Raw genomic sequence first — 17500 nt, forward strand, 5'->3', positions numbered from 1 at the left:
GACTTTACAATCAACATTCCGAGTCCCCCCAACCCCCTGCCTTTCTCTTGACGACGAGGAGGTAAAGAAGAAGTGGTAGATGGTGATAATTCTTATCATACCATCATTAGCGAAAATAAAAGCTGCGATCTGAAAACACACAAGACCTGGAAAAAAAAGCACCAATCAAACATACTTTACCTACAGACAACCAAACCAAACCATTCCCCTGCTCACTCATCAGACCAAATGTAACACTACAACAAAGGAAAGCAACCCGTGGGATGATAGTGGCTGAATTATATTTTGTATTTCATTTTATCACAACAGTTTCTCTGTGCGAAATTCGGGCTGCTCTCCCCAGGGAGAGCGCGTCGCTACACTACAGCGCCACCCATTTTTTTTTTTTTTTTTTTTTCCCTGCGTGCAGTTTTATTTGTTTTTCCTATCGAAGTGGATTTTTCTACAGAATGTTGCCAGGAACAGCCCTTTTGTTGCCGTGGGTTCTTTTACGTGCGCTAAGTGCACGCTGCACACGGAACCTCGGTTCATCGTCTCATCCGAATGACTAGCGTCCAGACCACCACTCAAGGTCTAGCGGAGGGGGAGAAAATATCGGCGGCTGAGCCGTGATTCAAACCAGCGCGCTCAGATTTTCTCGTTTCCTAGACGGAATCGTTACCTCTAGGCCATCACTCCACCTTAGTGAATTAGTGGTTACCTGGCGACTGCTTGAAATTGAAAAAAAAAAAAAAAAAAAAAAAAAGGAGAAGAAGAAGAAAAAAAAGAAGAATAAACGAAAGAAACGTGATACCATCTCAAAGACACACACCAAAACCACGCTCATGTGTTGGCAGAGAGGGTTTTGAGAACGAAAGGCAAGAATCAAAACGTGTTCAATCAGGCATAAAATAAAATGCAACATTGCAAATCCAGGGACATTTTATGTTCATCTCTATCGAGATGCTATTTCTTTCTTCTTCCTTTTTTTTTTTTTTTTTTTTTTTTTAACAATCCTTTAGTTCTCTCTTTGCCTCTGTAAACACTAAGTTGAAAGAAGGAAAGAAAGAAAGACAGGAAACGAGGAAGACACACACACACACACACACACACACGCACACACACACACTCACACAATTACACTCACTCACTCACTCTCTCTCTCTCTCACACACACACACACACACACATACACTCATACACAATTACACACACACACACACACACACACACACACACACAGACACTTCGCTGCACTTCCTTTTCACCTCTAACATTTTACTCTGTCCCTTTTCCTCCCTGTCTCAGCCATCCCACTATCTTTCCCCATCGCCCCAACCCCCAACTCCCCATCTGCTCCCCCTGTGCACGCACGCACAAAGAAATGAAGGGCTTTTCGTCGGTCGATTATCACGAAACAGTGAAGAGACGTTAACCTTAAACTAAAGAAATAAACCGACATAAAAAACAACAACAACTTAAACATCAACAACAACAACAAAAACGGCAAACAGACACACACACACACACACACACACACACACACAAATAAACAAACAACACACGACGCGTGTTACACATGGAAACGAAAATCTCCTATCATACTGACGCAAATGGAAAGACACAGGCAACAGCCAGAGTTTCGGAAAGGGGAAGGGGAAGGAGGGGGGGGGGGGGGAGGGGGGGGGGGAGAGAGAGAGACATATTGGCACAACGGGTCATGATGAGTCAATGTTGTGGAAAGGGAAAACAACAACAACAACAACAACAACACAACACAAAAACTCCATCCCAGCCTTCCTTTTCGTTTTGACATTGTTGTAGAGAACACAAACTGCTCTGATACAAAGGTGTGAAGCCGTCGAAGCAGAAAGGGTCCATGTGCAGTGATTTATTGAAATGTACCATTACAAAAGAGACTGTGTAGGACTAGGAGCTCTCTCTCTCTCTCTCTCTCTGTATGTGTGTGTGTGTGTGTGTGTGTGTGTGTGTGTGTGTTGATGATGCCTTCACTGCTGTCACTACTACTGCTACTGATAAGTATACGATGACCAGGTTACAAAGATATCCTTGAAAGAAAAAGAAAAAAAGAAAAAAAATCGGGAAGAATCTGTCAAAGAATACAGACACCACCATCGCATTAATTAAAAACAACAACAACAACAAAAACACACACAAAAAAACCACCAAAACAAAAAACAAAAAAAAGCATCGCAGCAGTGGCCAGTTCCATCACATCCCAAACAATGGGAAGTAAAGATACGGGTGGAGGAGGGGCGGGGGGGTGGGGTGGGGGCGGAATGGGAGGGAGGGAGGGTGTGCAGAGACGGAGGGGAGTGGGCACAGAGAATGCTTGCCAGGTGTTCATGATGATGATTTGTATTTGTATTTCTTTTTATCACAACAGAATTCTCTGTGTGAAAATTCGGGCTGTTCTCCCCGGGGAGAGCGCGTCGCTATACTACAGCGCCACCCATTTTTTTTTTTTGTATTTTTCCTGCGTGCAGTTTTGTTTGTTTTTCCTATCGAAGTGGATTTTTCTACAGAATTTTGCCAGGAACAACCATTTTGTTGCCGTGGGTTCTTTTACGTGCGCTAAGTACATGCTGCACACGGGACCTCGGTTTATCGTCTCAATCGAATGACTAGCGTCCAGACCACCACTCAAGGTCTAATGGAGAAGGAGAAAATATCGGCGGCTGAGCCGTGATTCGAACCAGCGCGCTCATATTCTCTCGCTTCCTATTCGGACGCGTTACCTCTAGGCCATCAACCCATCATGATGGTGATGATGGTGATGCTGATGATCACGATGAATCGATGCTGTGAGTTGGATGACATATGTTTTTTTTCCCATTACTAACAAATCAGTAGGCACTGATTGAGTTATATGGACGTTGGACCAGAGCGTAGACACGTGTAGTGAATTGTGAAATGGACCACGACATAGCGTGGCTGTGCAGGAGAGGTGCATGCGTGCGGATCCAGTTCATTGCCTGTGTGTGTGTGTGTGTGTGTGTGTGTGTGTGTGTGTGTGTGTGTGTGTGTGTTGTGCTTCTGCTTTTGTGTGCGTGGTGAATGCATGTGCATGAGCAAGTTTCTTAAACTTGAAGCCACTCTTTTGAGAAAAAAAAGAGAAAAAAAAGGGCGTCATCGTATAAGTTACATTCCGAGTGGTTTGACAGTTCATCTGGTTTTTGGTTACTCACTACTGTTTTTCTCTGGCTTGTTCAATGTCTCTTCGACAATAAAATTTAGCAAGTATATGTTGAACCAGATGAAAGAAGGATAACCCTGAAGGAGCAATTAATTCCTTGCCCACCAAACATAAGTAAAATGAAATCAGTCTGCCGCGGGTTTGAATTCCAGGAACTTGTTTTTTTGAGGACTTCGCAATGGCGTGGTTGATTTTGATGCTGCTGCGGTCATACATCAAAGTAAAGAACGCTTCACATACACACGGAGTCGTTTGCACAGCGGGCGGACTACATGGGTAGAACCAGCTGCCACTGGGCGCTCATCACGCGTTTCCTGTGTCATTCAATCGGGTTTCAGTCACACACACGCGCGCGCGTGCACACACGCATAACAATTTGCGTTTATGACCGTTTGTTAATTTTACCCCGCCATGTTTAGTGAACAAAAATAATGAAGTCCGAGGTAGTAGTACTAGTCGTCCAAATATTTGTATTTGTATTTCTTTTTTTATCACAACAGATTTCTCTGTGTGAAATTCGGGCTGCTCTCTCCAGGGAGAGCGCGTCGCTACACTACAGCGCCACCCATTTCTTTTTGTAATTTTTCCTGCGTGCAGTTTTATTTGTTTTCCCTATCGAAGTGGATTTTTCTACAGAATTTTGCCAGGAACAACCCTTTTGTGGCCGTGGGTTCTTTTACGTGCGCTAAGTACATGCTGCACACGGGACCTCGGTTTATCGTCTCATCCGAATGACTAGCGTCCAGACCACCACTAAAGGTCTAGTGGAGGGGGAGAAAATATCGGCGGCTGAGCCGTGATTTGAACCAGCGCGCTCAGATTCTCTCGCTTCCTAGGCGGATGCGTTACTCCTAGGCCATCACTCAGATTGATGACTGACATCCTGACTCGTGAGCTCAGTCATCTCAGTGAAGTGACAGTCCTTTGACGAGCATGGTTGGCAGCAGCAGGCAAAGCTTTGAAAACATGACATGTATAAAAGGTAGACAGGTGGGTGAATGCTTTTAGATAGTAAAAACAGGACGCAGGAATGAAGGGGAAGAAAAAAGACATGAGATTGCCTGCCAGGGTGAGAAGGCACGGCAACTACAGGAAACGCTATTGACAGTAATCTATAGGTCACATTGCAATCTCTGTTGCTATGTCTTCTCGCCTGTCCATCTTCGCCCGTCTCTCTCTCTCTCTCTCTCTCTCTCTGTATGACTCTCTTGAACTCTAACTCTGTCTCCATCTTATGGACTGCATTCGTAACTGCCTCGAAATATCATTTGATTTCAAAGATTTTGTGAATAAAGGCCGCAATGATGGGGATAACATTGACGAAAACGACAACGATGACGATTATAATTGTGATTAACATACTAATGGGGTGATTTTTGGCCCATTCTCTGATTACACAACAGGTCATAGACTGGAATTAAACCAGCACTTCTATTTTAAAAAAAAAAGAAAAGAAAGAAAAAGAAAAAAAGAGTGGCTTTAGATCAACGTCACTCTGAGTCCAAAATCATTCACTCGGTCCAAAAATAAACCACTAATTTTAAAATTCAATCCATAACACGCCCCCCCCCAACACACACACACACACACACACACACACACACACACACACACACACACACACACACACACACTCCAAAAATCGATCAACAACTAGAAACAAAATATCATATCGTGAATCTAAAATCAATCAATAAAACAAACCACTAACTTAAAAAAAACAACAACAACAAACAACTCAGCAAACAAACGAACTGTAACTTATCTCCACAAATCGAAACCAGTCACCGACTCCATCAATCACTAACTAACCCTCCCCCACTCCTCCCCCCGCACCCCTCTCCAAAGCAAACAACAACAACAACAACAACCCCCCCCCCAACACCCCCTCCACACCCCCACCCCCCAAAAACAACAACACCAACAACAAAAAACACACACAAAAAGCAGGACGTTTTTCTGCTCTCCAGACAAAAGCTCAAAAACAGAGTGAAAGAAATGAACCCTAGAAAGGCAGTGAGCTGAACGAATGGTCACTTGGACAAATGCTGGGAAAAAAAAAAAAAACACACCAAAAAAACAAACAAAAACACACAAAGAAAAAGAAGAAGAAGGAAAAATAAAAAGAAAAGAAAAGAACAACTCATCTCTCAAAAGACACACGAGACTGCGCACAAAGATGCCTGCTCAAAGAAGACGCCAAAGCCTGAGATCGAAAGTGTGCTCAGTCAGGCGTGAAATGCAACTCTGGAAGATCAAGACTAATGGGAAGGCAAAATCTCTGACAGCTTTTCCTCAACGTTCCAGTGTCGTGTCGTGGCTCTGTGATTCCGGGTGATGAAGGAGAACATAGTGTCCTTGAAGAGACGCTTTGAAGCGGAATAAAATGTAGTCTGGTTGCTGTTGGGTGGGTGGGTGGGGGAAGGTGGAGGGAGAGAAGAGTAGTTTGTGGGGGTGGTGGTGGTGGTGGTGGATGATGGGAGGTGAGATAGGGGCAGGGCTATTAGGGATTGAGCTTCAGTTTTTTAGTTCAAGTCTTTTCCTCAAGTAGGGCGTCACTGCCTTCGGACGAATCCATATATGCTGGGCTATCAAGGGCTGAGCTTCTTTTTTTAGTTCAAGGAGTGCTCACTACGTTCGGACGAATCCACGTACGCTGGGCTATTAATGGTTGAGCTTCAGTTTTTAGTTTCATTTTTTTCTCAAGGAGGCGTCACTGCGTTCGGAAAAAATCTACGTACGCTGGGCTATTAATGGTTGAGCTTTAGTTTTTAGTTTCATTTTTTTCTCAAGGAGGCGTCACTGCGTTCGGACAAATCCATATACACTGGGCTATTAGGGATTGAGCTTCAGTTTTAGTTGTTGTTTTTTATTTTCTCAAGGAGGGCGTCACTGCGTTCTGACGAATCCATATACGCTGGGCTATTAATGGTTGTGTTTCAGTTTTTTTTTCGTTCCAATCTTTTACTCAAGGAGGCGTCACTGCGTTCGGACAAATCCATATATGCTGGGTTATTAAGGGCTGAGCTTCTTTTTTTTAGCTCCAGTATTTTTCCTCAAGGAGTGCTCACTACGTTCGGACGAATCCATATACGCTGGGCTATTAATGGCTGTGTTTCAGTTTTTAGTTCCAGTCTTTTACTCAAGGAGGGCGTCACTGCGTTCTGACGAATCCATATATGCTGGGTTATTAAGGGCTGAGCTTCTTTTTTTTTAGTTCCAGTATTTTTCCTCAAGGAGTGCTCACTACGTTCGGACGAATCCATATACGCTGGGCTATTAATGGTTGTGTTTCAGTTTTTAGTTCCAGTCTTTTACTCAAGGAGGCGTCACTGCGTTCGGACAAATCCATATATGCTGGGTTATTAAGGGCTGAGCTTCTTTTTTTTTTTTTAGTTCCAGTATTTTCCTGAAGGAGGCGTCACTGCGTTTGGACATCTCCATAATAACGCTGCGCCACATCTGCTGAGCAGATGCCTCTGATTAGCTGCGTAACCCAAACACGCTTTGTCAGGCCTTGAGTGTATATTTATGTACGTATCAGAGTAGATTTCCCTTAAAAAAAAAAAAAAAAAATTCTGCCAGTGGACAACACTTTTGTTGCCACGGGTTCTTTTTCAGTGCGCCAGGAACGTGCTGCACACGGGACCTCGGGCTATCGTCTCACCCGAATGACTAGACGCTCAGTTTGATTTTCCCAGTCAAACTTGGGAGAACGAGTGAGAGCAGGATTCGAACCCAAACCCTCACGATCACCGAACTTGGCAGATAAGCGTTTTAACCATTCTGCTACCGTGCTCCCTAGGGGTTGAAATAGGTTGTGTTGTAAGAGATAGAAACAGTAAGACAGCATTGTATTGGTGTGAATACCTCGAGATACACATACTCTCAAGACATCGTCTTTGCTTCTTATATATATATATATATCTCTATATATATATATATATCTATCTATCTATCTATCTATCTATCTATATATATATATATATATATATATATGTGTGTGTGTGTGTGTGTGTATGTGTGTGTGTATGTGTGTGTTATATATATATATATATATATATATATATATATGTTATAATATATATATATTTCTTCTTTTGTCTTTATTTCTTATTATTTGTCTACGTCCTGAGAGCTGAAACTCTTCTCGGACAACGATTTCTAATAATGATTAAAAACAACAACAAAGAACTGCAATTTGTATGCCGCTGTTGGTGCTGCTTGTGTAGCGATTAGCTAACCGCATCATTATCTAACTAAAAAGCATGACGAATAATTATACCAAAAAATAATGTTAACACGCTACTGGTGGAGAAGCGATGCTTAAAAACCATCACATTCTGTTATTCGGGATGGAAGGGGTAAGGAAAAAGGATTGATGTAGAAGTATTCAACTGTGATTTAAGAATCCGACTTTGACAAAAAACAACAACAAAAAAACGTCGTCATACATTCGCATGTGAAGCTGCACACACACACACACACACACACACACACACACACACACACACACACACACACACACATTAAAAAAAGGAAGGAAAAGATCCCAACCCAAGACTGAAAATCAAACAAAACAGACAGATACAAGAACACAACAAAAACAACAACAACAAAAAACAACAAAAAACAAAACAGAAGCAAAACAACAACACCCCCCAAAAAAAAAAAAAAACAAACAAAAAAACAACCACAAACAACAACAACAAAAAACTACCAAACAAACAAAAAACCCCCATACATGTTGACGATGGCTGTCAGTCATACTCTGGAGTCCGCTCACGGACTGCAAAAACCGGAAATCGATCATCAGCGTGCACGCACTCAGGCATGCGTAAAACGCAGCACCGAAGGTCGGATCAAGACTGAATAGCAAAAGGCCAGCGATGAATAGGTTTCCCTTCAACACTGTAGTTTCACGGGCCTCTAGTTTCCAGAAAACCGGAAGAGAAGATAATATCATTGAAGGCGGGCCTTGAAGCGAAGCGACGAAACGTGTGGGATGATGGGATGGGGAAGGTGGTGAAAAAAGGTGGGAACAGAAGAGGAGATAAGGAAAGAATCAGAGACGTGAGAAGGGAATGAGAGACGTGGGAAGGGAATGAGAGACGTGGGAAGGGAATGCGAAACCTGAGAAGGGAATGAGAGAAGGGAATGAGAGACGTGAGAAGGGAATGAGAGAAGGGAATGAGAGACGTGAGAAGGGAATGAGAGACGTGAGAAGGTAATGAGAGATGGGAATGAGAGACGTGAGAAGGGAATGAGAGAAGGGAATGAGAGACGTGAGAAGGGAATGAGAGAAGGGAATGAGAGACGTGAGAAAGGAATGAGAGACGTGAGAAGGGAATGAGAGATGGGAATGAGAGACGTGAGAAGGGAATGAGAGAAGGGAATGAGAGACGTGAGAAGGGAATGAGAGAAGGGAATGAGAGACGTGAGAAGGGAATGAGAGACGTGAGAAGGGAATGAGAGAAGGGAATGAGAGACGTGAGAAGGGAATGAGAGACGTGAGAAGGTAATGAGAGATGGGAATGAGAGACGTGAGAAGGGAATGAGAGAAGGGAATGAGAGACGTGAGAAGGGAATGAGAGAAGGGAATGAGAGACGTGAGAAGGGAATGAGAGACGTGAGAAGGGAATGAGAGAAGGGAATGAGAGACGTGAGAAGGGAATGAGAGACGTGAGAAGGTAATGAGAGATGGGAATGAGAGACGTGAGAAGGGAATGAGAGAAGGGAATGAGAGACGTGAGAAGGGAATGAGAGAAGGGAATGAGAGACGTGAGAAAGGAATGAGAGACGTGAGAAGGTAATGAGAGATGGGAATGAGAGACGTGAGAAGGGAATGAGAGAAGGGAATGAGAAACGTGAGAAGGGAATGAGAGAAGCGAATGAGAAACATGAGAAAGGAATGAGAGACGTGAGAAGGGAATGAGAGACGTGAGAAGGAAATGAGACAAGGGATTGAGAGAAATAAATGAGAGACGTGAGAAGGGAATGGGAGACATGAGAAGAGAATGGGAGACATGGGAATGGAATGAGAGAAGGGAATGAGAGACGTGAGAAGGGAATGAGAGACGTGAGAAAGGAATGAGAAACGTGAGAAGGGAATGAGAGAGGTGAGAAAGGAATGAGAGACGTGAGAAAGAAATGAGAGACGTGAGAATGAAATGAGAAACGTGAGAAAGAAATGAGAGACGTGAGAATGAAATGAGAGACGTGAAAATGAAATGAGAGACGTGAGAATGGAATGAGAGACGTGAGAAGGGAATTAGAAACGCGAGAAAGAAATGAGAGACGTGAGAAGGGAATGATAGAGGTGAGAAGTAAATGTGAGAAGGGAATCAGAGACATAAAGAGAAGAAAAAAAGTATGTGAACAAATTTCAAATCGCTCCGAAACTTCTGAAGTTTTGCAGCAGAGTTTGAAGACGACCCCTCTGAACTACTACTTTCTGTCTATTTTCTTTTCTTCCTCGTCCTCCATTAAAGACTGTATCTCGTGCAACTTCTGTGGCGAGCTACGGTTCATTCCTGGGACAACGGTTTCAGATACAAAAATAATATAGCCATTAAAACGCTGTTACTGCTGCTGCTGCTGCTGCTGCTGGAATGGATGATAATCATAATCACCTCAATACGTTAGCGACAGAAAGATGAAAGCCGAAAACAGACACTAGGATAATAACCTGTTATTCTATCGTTTGGCAGGTGTGTGTGTGTGTGTGTGTGTGTGTGTGTGTGTGTGTGTGTGTGTGTGTGTGTGTGTGTGTGTGTGTGTGAGCGGGTGGGGGGATGAAGTGAGGGTGAGCGAGAGCGAGTGATGTGATGGAGGGGGTGAAGAGATGTGTGATGGAATAGAAGAGTGCAGAACGAAGTGTGATTTGAGAAAAAAAAAAGCGGGCTGTTCAAAGGCGTATGAAACGGCATGCTTTCTTCAAAGAATATAAAACAAAAAACAAAAGAAAACAAACACCTTTTGCCAAAAAACGAGAAGATAATATCCTTGAAGAGGTGCGTTGAAGTGAAAAATCAAGTTCTTTGGGTGGGTGTTATAGAAAAAGAAGCAGGCGCACGCACGGAAGAAGAAGAAGAAGAAGAAGAAGAAGAAGAAGAAGAAGAAGAAGAAGAAGAAGAAGAAGAAGAAGAAGAAGAAGAAGAAGAAGAAGAAGAAGAAGAAGAAGAAGAAGAAGAAGAAGAAGAAGAAGAAGAATGATTGATTGAATCTTTAATGGGTAAAGAATTAAGCGCAATAAAGGCCTTTTTACAATTCTGCCCATTTAACGACACACAACATGAAAACAAACAACGACACAAAACATAGAAATAACGAAAATAAAATGAAATAAAATAAAATAATTAGAACGACGAATAAGAATAGTAACTGGAATAGTCCATTAAATGTAACAAACCGATGAAAAGAACAATTGGTACATTATCATGTACGTACATACGTACGTACGTACTAACACACACACACACACACACACGCACACACACACACACACACACACACACAAGAAGAAGAAGGAGGAGGAGGAGGAGGAGGAAAAGACACGCAGTTGCACCGATAACTGCTCCAGCACGCCGACCAGAAATCGAAACCGTGTTTAGTCAGGTGTAAAAATGCAACCTTAAACGATTTAAGACTAATCAGAAGGCAGTCACTGGCAGGTTTCCTTTAACACTCTGCTTTCAAGAGTCCATGGGTTCCCCAAAGGCTTGGAGGGGGAAATAGGTACGTATCCTTGACCCACCTTTTTCGCTTCAAAGCACCCACCCCTTCAAAGAAAGGACAGGCGGTCCTCCCTCTCTTCCTGCTGCACCATCTGTTGCCACACGTCCTTTTCAATAACCCTTCCCTCCCCACGAATTTCCCTGCCCTTGATCTTCCTTCCCCTTCCCCCTCTCTGCTTCCCCTTCCCTTGATATACCTTCCCCTTCCTTCCCCTCCCCCTCTCTGCTTCCCCTTCCCTTGATATACCTTCCCCTTCCTTCCCCTCCCCCTCTCTGCTTCCCCTTCCCTCGATATACCTTCCCCTTCCTTCTCCTCCTCCTCTCTCCTTCCCTTTCCTTCCCTCCCCTCCTCCTCTCTGCTTCCCCTTCCCTCCTCCTCTCTGCTTCCCCTTCCCTCGATATACCTTCCCCTTCCCTCCCCTCCCCCTCTCTGCTTCCCCTTCCCTCGATATACCATCCCCTTCCCTCCCCTTCCCCTCCTCCTTTCTGCTTCCCTTACCCTTGAAATATCTTCCCCTTCCCTCCCCTTCTTTCCCCTCCTCCTCCCTGCTTCCCCTTCCCTTGATATACTTTCTCCTCCCCCATCCCCTTCCCTCCCCTCCCCTTCCCCTCTCTGCTTCCCCTTCCCTCGATATACCTTCCCCTTCCCTCCCCTCCCTCTCTCTGCTTCCCCTTCCCTTGATATACTTTCCCCTTCCTTTCCCTCCCCCTTTCTGCTTCCCCTTCCCTCGATATACCTTCCCGTCCCTTTCCCTCCCCCTCGCTGCTTCCCCTTCCCTTGATATACCTTCTTCTCCTCCCTTCACACACACACACCCCGCCAAAAAAAAAGTCATTGGTATATCATCATGAATTTTAATATCTTTAATTATAATTACATTTACGACTGAATGTTGAAACCTGAGGCTTTCACTATGTGTATGGGGTAGGGGGTGGGGTTAGAGAGTTCTTTAGTTTGTTGCTTTGTAGTAATCTTTTTTTTCATAAGTTTCTCATGTGACTTTCAGTGAAATTTGTCGTTGATATCTTCCTTGTTAATAGTTCTGTAGTTCTTGTGTTCTTTGATGAAACCCTACCCCCCACATCCCCCATTTTTTCCCCTTTCTTTCATACCCCAGGGCTGGGTGGAAAAAAGCATATGTTTTGCTTATGTCACTACCCTGGTAAAAAAAAAAATTCGTTTCGTTTCGTTTCTCTCTCTCTCTCTCTCTTTGCCCTCCACCTCCCCTTCTCTCAGTACCATGCCCTCTTCTCTCCGCTCTTCTTCTATTTTCATTTCATTTTCTCTTCCCTTGGTACCCACTCCCTTCCCTGTTCTCTCTCTCTCTCTCTCTCGCTCTCCTCTGAACTTCCCCTTCCCTCAATACCACACGCCCTTCCCTCCACTCTCTTTATATCCCATCCTTTCACTTCCCATTCCCTTGGTACCCATCCCCTGTGCTCTCTCTCTCTCTCACTCTCTCTCTTTCTCTCTCTCTCACTCTCCTCAGAACTTCCCATGCCCTCAGTACCACGCCTCCTTCTATCCTCCGTCTGTCTCACCCCCCCCCCTCCACTTCCCCTTCCCTCAAAAAACGCCCTCTTCCATCCTCACTCTCTCTGTCTGTCTCTGTCTCTGTCTGTCTCTACCTCTCTGTATGTCTGCCTCTCTGTCTGTCTGCCTCTCTGTCTGTTTCTCTGTCTGTCTTTCCCCTCCACTTCCCCTTCCCTAAACAAAAACAAAAACAAAAACGCCCTCTTCCATCTTTACTCTCTGTGTGTTCGTCTCTGCCTCTCTGTCTGTCTGTCTGTCTGTCTCTCTCTTCCTTCTTCTTCCTCTTCCTTTATTACCACATCCTCTTGCCTCTGCCTCCACAACGTCCTACTCTTTCCTCACTACCAGACCCATATCACACCTCCCTCACTTCCTTTCACTTCCTGTTTCCGGCAGGGAAGGTTGGAGGATGAATAATGTGGGATAGCATGTTAGAAGAACACAGATAGGGCTGGGACAGAAATGGAGTAAAGGGGTAGTCGTGGGTGGGGTGGGGTGGGGTGGGGTGAAGGTGGGGGCTGAGGAGGAGGGGTGGGGGGGGGGGTGCGTTGAGGTGAAAGGAGTTAGATGACTACCTTGACTGACCCAATATCGAGATGTGAACGTCTGAGTCTGCTGTCCAGTTTCTGTAGCTCCTATCGATTTCTCTTGTTGTGTCTTTCTTCTACTGCTCTATTCTTCACAGACAGTGTTAGCAAATAATTCGGTAAGCTGAATTTGATCCCTGGACAATAGTTTCAGAAACAAACAAACAAAAAAAAAAAAACACCCCAAAACAAACAAACAAGAGTATGGGTAACGCGTCCGCCTAGGAAGAGAGAATCTGAGCACGCTGGTTCGAATCACGGCTCATCCGCCGATATTTTCTCCCCCTCCACTAGACCTTGAGTGGTGGTCTGGACGCTAGTCTTTCGGATGAGACGATAAACCGAGGTCCCGTGTGCAGTATGCACTTAGCGCACGTAAAAGAATCCACGGCAACAAAATGGTTGTTCCTGGCAAAATTCTGTAGAAAAATCCACTTCGATAGGAAAAACAAATAAAACTGCACGCAGGAAAAAAAATACAAAAAAATGGGTGGCGCTGTAGTATAGCGACGCGCTCTCCCTGGGGACAGCAGCCCGAATTTCACACAGAGAAATCTGTTGTGATAAAAAAAAGAAATACAAATACAAATACAAAAAGCCGCTAAGCTTCCTGAAGCTCCAGCCAGTGATGGTATCGTGTGTCCTCAAACCACGGTTGTTGACTTAAAACAAGATGGATTCTGCCACAGAAATACACAGATAATTGGACAAAAAAGACAAAGGTAAAAAAAAAAAAAAAAGGCAATAGAATACTCTTGTTCTTCGGCTACTAGACAGGCAGCAGAAAAGGCAGAACCAGCTAAACACACACACACACACACACACACACACACACACACACACACTCTCTCACTCTCTCTCTCTCTGTCTCTCTCTCGCTCACTCACACACACACACACACAAACACCCCACCCACCCTACACACACAAAAAAGGCACAGAAATCAGACATGTTCTATGTAATACAACACGCTCAAAATCAACAGAACAGCTTTTGGCTAAACGATTTCTTAAAATGTTCACATGTCACGGGTCTGTAATTTTCCACAGCTTGATGACAGAATGATGTATCCGAACGAGGAAAGGAAAGGGGAAGCAGTGGACAGAAAGAGAAGGCAGCGAAGAGGGAAGATGAGGAAGTGTACAGGAACGAGTGGGGGAAAAAAAAGAGGGGCGAAGGAAGAGGGAAGGGAGGGGTAGAGGAGGGAAAAGAGTGAAGAAAAAGAGGAGGGAGCGAAGAGGGAAGGAAGGGAAAGTGACGGGTAAGGAATGAAGATATGAAGGAGGGAGCAAAGGAGGAAGGAAGGGAAAGTGACGGGTAAGGAATGAAGATATGAAGGAGGGAGCAAAGGAGGAAGGAAGGGAAAGTGACGGGTAAGGAATGAAGATATGAAGGAGGGAGCAAAGGAGGAAGGAAGGGGAAGTGACGGGTAAGGAATGAAGATATGAAGGAGGGAGCAAAGGAGGAAGGAAGGGAAAGTGACGGGTAAGGAGTGAAGATATGAAGGAGGGAGCAAAGGAGGAAGGAAGGGAAAGTGACGGGTAAGGAATGAAGATATGAAGGAGGGAGCAAAGGAGGAAGGAAGGGAAAGTGACGGGTAAGGAATAAAGATATGAAGGAGGGAGCAATGGAGGAAGGAAGGGAAAGTGACGGGTAAGGAATAAAGATATGAAGGAGGGAGCAATGGAGGAAGGAAGGGAAAGTGACGGGTAAGGAATGAAGATATGAAGGAGGGAGCAAAGGAGGAAGGAAAGGAAAGTGACGGGTAAGGAATGAAGATATGAAGGAGGGAGCAAAGGAGGAAGGAAGGGAAAGTGACGGGTAAGGAGTGAAGATATGAAGGAGGGAGCAAAGGAGGAAGGAAGGGAAAGTGACGGGTAAGGAATGAAGATATGAAGGAGGGAGCAAAGGAGAAAGGAAGAGAAAGTGACGGGTAAGGAGTGAAGATATGAAGGAGGGAGCAAAGGAGCAAGGAAGGGAAAGTGACGGGTAAGGAGTGAAGATATGAAGGAGGGAGCAAAGGAGGAAGGAAGGGGAAGTGGAGGGGAAAGAGTGAAGAGAAAGAGGAGGGAGCGAAGAGGGAAGGGAGAGGAAGTGTAGAGAAAGGAGCGGAAAAAAGAGGGACGAAGGAAAAGGGGAAGGAAGAAGAAGAGGAAAGGAAGGAGTGAAAAGAAAGAAGGAGCGAAGAGGGAAGAAATGGGAAATGTAGAGGAAGGGGTGAAGAGAAAGAGGAAGGAGCGAAGAGGGAAGAAAGGGGAAGTGGAGAGGAAGGGGTGAAGAGAAAGAGGAGGGAGCGAAGAGGGAAGAAAGGGGAAGTGGAGAGGAAGGAGTGGAAAAAAAGAAGGGGCGAAGGAAGAAGGAAGGAAAGGGGAGAGGAAGGGAAGGAGTGAAACAGAAAGAAGAAGCGAAGAGGGAAGAAAGGGGAAGTAGAGGGAAACCGTAGGGAAAGGAGTGAAACAGAAAGAGGAGAGAGCGAAGAAAGAAGAAAGGGATAGTGGATGACTGGAAATAGTGAAGGGAAAGAAGAGTGAGTGAAAAAAAGAAGAAAGGGAAAGCGAATGGGAAAGAGTGAAGAAAAACAGTAGGGAGCGTAGAGGGAAGAAAGAGGAAGTGGAGAGGAAGGAGTGAAGAGAAAGAGGAGGGAACGAAGAGGGAAGAAAGGGGAAATGTAGAGGAAGGGGTGAAGAGAAAGAGGAGGGAGCGTAGAGGGAAGAAAGGGGAAATGGAGAGGAAGGGGTGAAGAGAAAGAGGAGGGAGCGAAGAGGGAAGAAAGGGGAAGTGGAGAGGAAGGGGTGAAGAGAAAGAGGAGGGAGCGAAGAGGGAAGAAAGGGGAAATGTAGAGGAAGGGGTGAAGAGAAAGAGGAGGGAGCGAAGAGGGAAGAAAGGGGAAATGTAGAGAAAGGGTTGAAGAGAAAGAGGAGGGAACGAAGAGGGAAGAAAGGGGAAGTGGAGAGGAAGGGTTGAAGAGAAAGAGGAGGGAACGAAGAGGGAAGAAAGGGGAAGTGGAGAGGAAGGGTTGAAGAGAAAGAGGAGGGAACGAAGAGGGAAGAAAGGGGAAATGTAGAGGAAGGGGTGAAGAGAAAGAGGAGGGAACGAAGAGGGAAGAAAGGGGAAGTGTAGAGGAAGGGGTGAAGAGAAAGAGGAGGGAGCGAAGAGGGAAGAAAGGAGAAATGTAGAGGAAGGGGTGAAGAGAAAGAGGAGGGAGCGAAGAGGGAAGAAAGGGGAAATGTAGAGAAAGGGTTGAAGAGAAAGAGGAGGGAACGAAGAGGGAAGAAAGGGGAAGTGGAGAGGAAGGGTTGAAGAGAAAGAGGAGGGAACGAAGAGGGAAGAAAGGGGAAATGTAGAGGAAGGGGTGAAGAGAAAGAGGAGGGAGCGAAGAGGGAAGAAAGGGGAAGTGGAGAGGAAGGGGTGAAGAGAAAGAGGACGGAGCGAAGAGGGAAGAAAGGGGAAGTGAAGAGGAAGGAGTGGAAAAAAAGAAGGGGCGAAGGAAGAAGGAAGGAAAGGGGAGAGGAAGGGAAGGAGTGAAACAGAAAGAAGAAGCGAAGAGGGAAGAAAGGGGAAGTAGAGGGAAACCGTAGGGAAAGGAGTGAAACAGAAAGAGGAGAGAGCGAAGAAAGAAGAAAGGGATAGTGGATGACTGGAAATAGTGAAGAGAAAGAAGAGTGAGTGAAAAAAGAAGAAAGGGAAAGTGAATGGGAAAGAGTGAAGAAAAATAGGAGGGAGCGAAGAGGGAAGAAAGGGGAAGTGGAGAGGAAGGAATGAAGAGAAAGAGGAGGGAACGAAGAGGGAAGAAAGGGGCAGTGGAGAGGAAGGGGTGAAGGGAAAGGGAGGGGAGCGAAGAGGGAGCGAAGAGGGAAGAAGACAAGACAGGCTTTGAAAGGACGAAAGTTCAGTTCAGCTCAGTCCAGTGCAGTCCAGTCCAGTCCAGTCCAGTCCAGTTCAGTTCAGTTCAGCCCAGTTCAGCTCAGTCCAGTCCAGTCCAGTCCAGTTCAGACCAGTCCAGTTCAGTCCAGTCCAGCCCAGTTTAGCTCAGTCCAGTCCAGTTCAGACCAGTCCAGTTCAGTCCAGTCCAGCCCAGTTCAGCTCAGTCCAGTCCAGTCCAGTCCAGTCCAGTCCAGTTCAGTTCAGTCCAGCCCAGTTCAGCTCAGTCCAGTCCAGCCCAGTCCAGTTCAGACCAGTCCAGTTCAGTCCAGTCCAGCCCAGTTTAGCTCAGTCCAGACCAGTTCAGACCAGTCCAGTTCAGTCCAGTCCAGCCCAGTTCAGCTCAGTCCAGTCCAGTCCAGTCCAGTTCAGTTCAGTCCAGTCCAGTCCAGTCCAGTCCAGTCCAGTCCAATCCAGTCCAGTCCAGTCCAGTTCAGTTCAGCTCAGTTACTCAAGGAGGCGTCACAGCGTTCTGACAAATCCATATACGCTAGGCCGCATCTGCTAAGCAGATGCCTGACAGGCA

General features: G+C 45.4%; 1 protein-coding gene across 1 annotated transcript in view; it reads right to left on the reverse strand.

The window, feature by feature from the left end:
* The window catches only part of LOC143286335 (gamma-aminobutyric acid type B receptor subunit 2-like), a 197503-nt gene that overhangs the window by 105904 nt on the left and 74099 nt on the right, over positions 1–17500 (reverse strand). The window lies entirely within an intron of this gene.

Source organism: Babylonia areolata, chromosome 10 (assembly GCF_041734735.1).
Source record: "Babylonia areolata isolate BAREFJ2019XMU chromosome 10, ASM4173473v1, whole genome shotgun sequence".
Classification (NCBI taxonomy): domain Eukaryota; kingdom Metazoa; phylum Mollusca; class Gastropoda; order Neogastropoda; family Buccinidae; genus Babylonia; species Babylonia areolata.